The sequence below is a fragment of the Bidens hawaiensis genome, unplaced genomic scaffold, assembly GCF_021521415.1.
Source record: "Bidens hawaiensis isolate Kalapana, Puna unplaced genomic scaffold, B.hawaiensis_p1.1 tig00036884_1, whole genome shotgun sequence".
In the NCBI taxonomy this organism is placed as follows: Eukaryota; Viridiplantae; Streptophyta; class Magnoliopsida; order Asterales; family Asteraceae; genus Bidens; species Bidens hawaiensis.
The window spans coordinates 63,799-69,048 of record NW_027496449.1 but is presented as its reverse complement, the minus strand read 5'-3'; the positions used below and the strand labels follow the sequence as shown (position 1 = coordinate 69,048).

General features: G+C 38.0%; 1 pseudogene across 1 annotated transcript; it reads left to right on the top strand.

The window, feature by feature from the left end:
• Nucleotides 1–2,111: 2,111 nt before the first annotated feature.
• On the top strand, nucleotides 2,112–4,300 carry LOC143588912 (pentatricopeptide repeat-containing protein At4g22760 pseudogene; annotated as a pseudogene). The gene is made up of 2 exons (XR_013145183.1): nucleotides 2,112–4,120; nucleotides 4,227–4,300. The product of XR_013145183.1 is annotated as a pentatricopeptide repeat-containing protein At4g22760 pseudogene (transcript).
• The last annotated feature ends 950 nt before the right edge of the window (nucleotides 4,301–5,250 follow it).

Sequence of the window (5,250 nt, the reverse complement as noted above, 5' to 3'; positions counted from 1 at the left end):
AAACTTTTGTAAAGACAACTTGACCACTTTGTTTATTACAACATGATTATAACATATTTACAACCTGTTTGACTCGTTTAGATAAACGAGTTGTGTTAAGGTCACACAAATTTTTGATGTGTTTCAATTAGGGCCATTTATTAAGCTCGAGATTCGAGGCTTGTTTGATCGAAACAAGTTTGCTCGAAATCGGTTCATTTGTGTACGAGGCTAGCCTGTGCCAGGGTAAGCTTGCTCGTTGACTTCACGAGTCAGGAGCTTTATAATTTTTTTAAATTATGAGCCAAGCTCGAGCTCATATTTAAGCCCCTCAAGATAAACCTGAGTTAGAAACTTACATCTTCTTCGGTACTAGACTGCGCTTTGTTGTGAATACATGTTTCACCAAAATGAGAAACCGATGCCTTAACGGATTTGATTGGATCTGTGTCAACCTCTCCCATTTGTGAATGCATATATTTGTTTGTTTGTTTAAGAGATGTGAATAAAAGCAGTGAAATAGGAGAAGCAATGGCATGGGAGTAAACGTTTTCGATTTAAGGTTTGTTTGGTTCCGATGCAACCAAAGCAAGTTTCCTTCCTGCTGTTTTGTGTAGTATCGCCGCTTAGTGAAGGTCGTCGGCCGGCCGGCCAGCTGTCTCAACTACTATAACAATGGAATGGAAGAGTACGTATATACGATTTTATCTCTTCGTCATTTTGTTTGTTATTGACTTATTGGACAAAGTTTTAATTCATCTAAACTTATTTTAATATTTAGGGAAAATTCTAAAAATGTATTTTTTTTTGGAAAGAGAGAGTCACAAAATGTCTTTGTTCTTTAAATATTTCCAAAAGATTCATTTAAACTTTGTTGACGGAGACGGGTATTGAACCAAATACGTCTTTACATACGGGTTTTGTTTGAGCCATTAAAAGTGTTCTAAATCGTCTTTACCGGCAAGTTTTGATCGAAATCCGTCTTTTGACAACCAAACTTAGTTATTCTTTTATCTTTAATATTTAATTATTATAACTAATATTACTTGCATTTAGTTTTCTTTTATAACTTTTAAAATATAGGGTTTTACAAAATTTCATTATACCGTTGAGACATGCTTATTTTTATCTACGTGCCAATATAAATTTACTAAAAAAATAATAATTGTGTAATGATTGAAAGAGGGTTATGTTGCTTTATACAACTACACCACTTTTTGCATAAAGCCTCATTTGAGACGCGTACGTCATATGTTGCATACCATCCATAGATGAGATTTACCACTACTCATGGTCTAACGTTGGTGACTTCAGGTTTTGTAACATTAATCAGTGTGTAACACATATCGAAAAGTTGAAACATTTGAAAACAGAAGGTGGAAAGTCTAATTTCAATACATTAAATAGTGGCTTCTAGGATACACATTTTTGGAGTAAGGGGTTGTTTGTTAGGGTCTGAATGGATTTCTTAATGGTTCGGGTCTGATTCAGTGAGACTTAAGGTACATGTCTGATTCAGTGAGACTTAAGACTTAAGGATGTTTGTTTTATCAAAATGTTAAATCAACTTGGGTTGTTAGCTTAAATATATAGCCTAGTGGGTCGAAGGTCAAAGCTTAATGTCTAGGAATGAGCACCGGATGGTATCAATACTGATCCTGAATATTGAAAATATTTGGTACCGGCAACGAAATGTTTGGTTCGGTACCGGCTTGGTATCAGTATAGTACCGATATTTCTTGCAAAATTCCGAAAATACCCGTACCATACATGTACCGAAAACTCAAAACTTGATACCGATTTAATATCAGTTCAGTACCGAAAATGCTCATCTCTACTAAAGTGCAATCGGGGGGTAAATTAAAATTTTAGGGAGAGCAACTGAGATTTTCGGACATAATATACACTACAACAGGAAATAAAACTCGCTGCAGAGCGTAGGTCTAATTTTCTTTGTGTTTTTTTTAAACGCATTGAAGTTTTGGGACCTCGTTTATTTACCATCTAGAGTTTGGTAAAACAAGAAGCTAGAAGTCGTGAACTACCAAGCGTGTCGGGTTGATTAGTAAACCTTTAACCCGAACACAAACATGTTACTTGTGAGAAAAACACGAGCATTAACTCGCATACCTAAATTCTTGTAATCGAACACGTCAAATTTAACCTATTTATCTAACCGTGTCAAACGAGTTAACGAGTGATAATCATATTATAAACTTTTTAGTGAGTTGTAAGAAAATGTGTAAACTTAAAACATGTTTATAGTCTTCTCAAATACTCTGCAGGACATGACCACATGAAGAACAATAACAAATGCTGGTTCAAAAACTAACCACCTTGTTAACCAACCACTCTTTAACCACCAAACAACTAAACCAACTTCACGGAATCATCCTCATTCACGGCCTTAATCACCTCGACAGATTAATAATCCACCATCTCATAACCTCTCAAACCACCAATCACTACTACCTCCAATTAATCATCCACCATACAAAACACCCAGATGTGGATTCAACCACATCCGCCATACGCCACTTCTGCAACCACACCAAGTTTCAACAAGCACTTGCTCTGTATTCACACCTGCAAAGGCTTAAACTTTTATCAAGATTTGCAGTTGCATCTGCTTTGAAGGCCTGTGGGAGACTTGGTAATGGAATTGGTGGGGTTATGGGGATTATGGTTCATGGGCAGGTGATTAAGTATGGGTTGTGTAAGGATGTTTATGTCGAAACTGCTTTGGTTGGGTTTTATAATAAAATTGGGGGTGTTGGGTATGCACACCAGGTGTTTGATGAAATGTCTGAACGAAATGTGGTGTCGTGGAACTCGATGATTGATGGGTATTTGAGATCGGGAGATTTGGTAACCGCGGAAGCGTTGTTTTCGGGTATGCGGGTGAAGGATGTGGTTTCGTGGAACTCGATGGTTTCCGGGTATTTGAGAACCGGGGATATGGAGAAGGCGGTAAAGTTATTCGGAGAAATGCCGGAGAGAAATCAGAGTTCGTGGAATGCTATGGTTAGCGGTTATGTTGAGTGTGGGAAACTGGATTTAGCGCGGAAGTTTTACGACTTGATGCCACGAAGAAATAGTATTTCGTGCATTACGATGATTGGCGGGTACTCGAAACGTGGAGACGTTGTGTCTGCGCGTGAGCTGTTTGATGAGATGCGTGTGAAGGATCATTTGTTGTATAATGCTATGATTGCTTGTTATACTAAAAACAGTCGACCGAAAGAAGCGCTCCAACTGTTTGATGAAATGCTTAAACCAAATGTAAATATTCAACCCGACAAAATGACGTTAGCTACCGTGATCTCCGCGTGTTCCCAGCTCGGAGACTTAAGTTTTGGATCATGGATTCACGAGCATTACATGAATCAAACGCGCATTACAATGGATGATCACTTACGTACTGCCTTTGTCGACTTATATGCAAAATGTGGTTCCATTGATAAAGCTTTTGAGCTATTTCACAAGTTGCAGAACAAAGATGTTGTTGCTTATACCGCCATGATCTTGGGCTGTGCCATTAATGGGAAAGAACAGATTGCTATTAAACTGTTTGATGAAATGATGGAGTCCAAAATCCACCCTAATTTAGTCACATTTTCAGGACTATTAACCGCATTGAGTCACATTGGTATGGTTGAAGAAAGCTACTATTGCTTCAACTCCATGAAAAAATACAGGCTTGTGCCCACACCTGACCATTATAGTCTCATGGTTGAAGTTTTGGGCCGGGCAGGGCGGTTAGAAGAGGCCCATAACTTGATAAAGAGTATGCCAATGCAACCACACGGTGGTGTTTGGGGTGCACTGCTTCTTGCTTGTAGCACACATAATAACGTTGAGTTGGGTGAAATTGCAGCTAAACATTGCTTTGAACTGGAAGCTGATAGCAGCGGTTATGGTTCACTTCTTGCTAATATATACGCCAGTGCTGGTAGGTGGGATGATGCTAAGAGATTAAGAAAGTGTATACATGAAAAGGGTTTGGTTAAGGTTCCGGGAAGTAGTTGGATGGATCATGCGCAATAGTAAAATGGAAAAACATGCAACACTTTTCTTTTATTGTTTCTTGCCCTTGGATGTGTGACGGCTAACAACCGGTATTCTTAGATTGCTACCTTATGTAAGTTATTTTGTAACGTTGATGGCTTTTTTCAAGCCTAAAGTAGGCTGGTTAACTGGATTAGTTTTTATGTGATTTTTGAATTGTTGTTCTTTCATATGCGCAGACATTCTCAGGCACTGTAGAAAAGAAGGCAAAATGTGTGTTTCTTGTCCCATGAAAATTGTCATATTCGAGGGACATGATTCGAGGGACATGAAGTATAAGGTAAACATTTAATTCTCCTTACATGTAAACCAATTATTTTAGCTGAATTAAGGAATGCGTCATATTAGTTGAACGGGCTAAAAACTTTTAAATGAATGAAACCGCCTGTAATGTATTTCTAATGCATAAAACCTTCAAAATGAAGTAGTGTGGTCGGTTTTCAAGATTTAAACGCCTCGCTTTTCTTAAAACCAAGATTATGTTTCTTATCGTAAACTCTTGTTCATCAGCAGCATAAAGTTTTCTACTCTAATATACTAGAAGTTTAACATCTGCGTTTCGTATGATTTCTGTCTCGGCACACTTGGTGCTTTTACTTGATCTTATTGTGATTTGAATTTCTTTTACCGTGTTTTGTCATTTAGTCAGAGAAAGAGTCAAAACCAGGGGTGGCAATTGTGTTGGGTTGGCAGGTTGACCCATTTATCGACCCAATATCTTTATTTGTGCCAAAACACGTCCCATTTGGCCCATTTATCTAACTGTGTCAAATAGGTTGACGGGTAGGAAGCAAGTTGTAAATGTGTTAATTGGGTTGGTGGGTTGTAATAAGTTGGTTTTACGAGTGACAGGCGACGTGTTTAATTAAACGGGTTGGCGGGTTGACTTGTTTAATTAATCAAGTTGGTGGGTCTATATTTAATAAAAGGAGTTATACATCTTAGCCTGAGCACAGCCCGTTTAATTAAATAGGTCAATCTGAACACGGCCCATTTATTAAACATGTAAGACATGACTACCCAAAATTTGATTATATTCATGTCGTGTTTTAGATCGTGTTACTCGACGTGAAATTACTAGAGCTTTCGTGGTCTCGTGTATGTACTGCTGCTTGCTACTCCTTTGAGGTTGAAACAAGCTTGTTTTTCTTTTTCTTTTAATAACCTGTTACCGGGATACTCACGGGTCCCACTAATATCTTG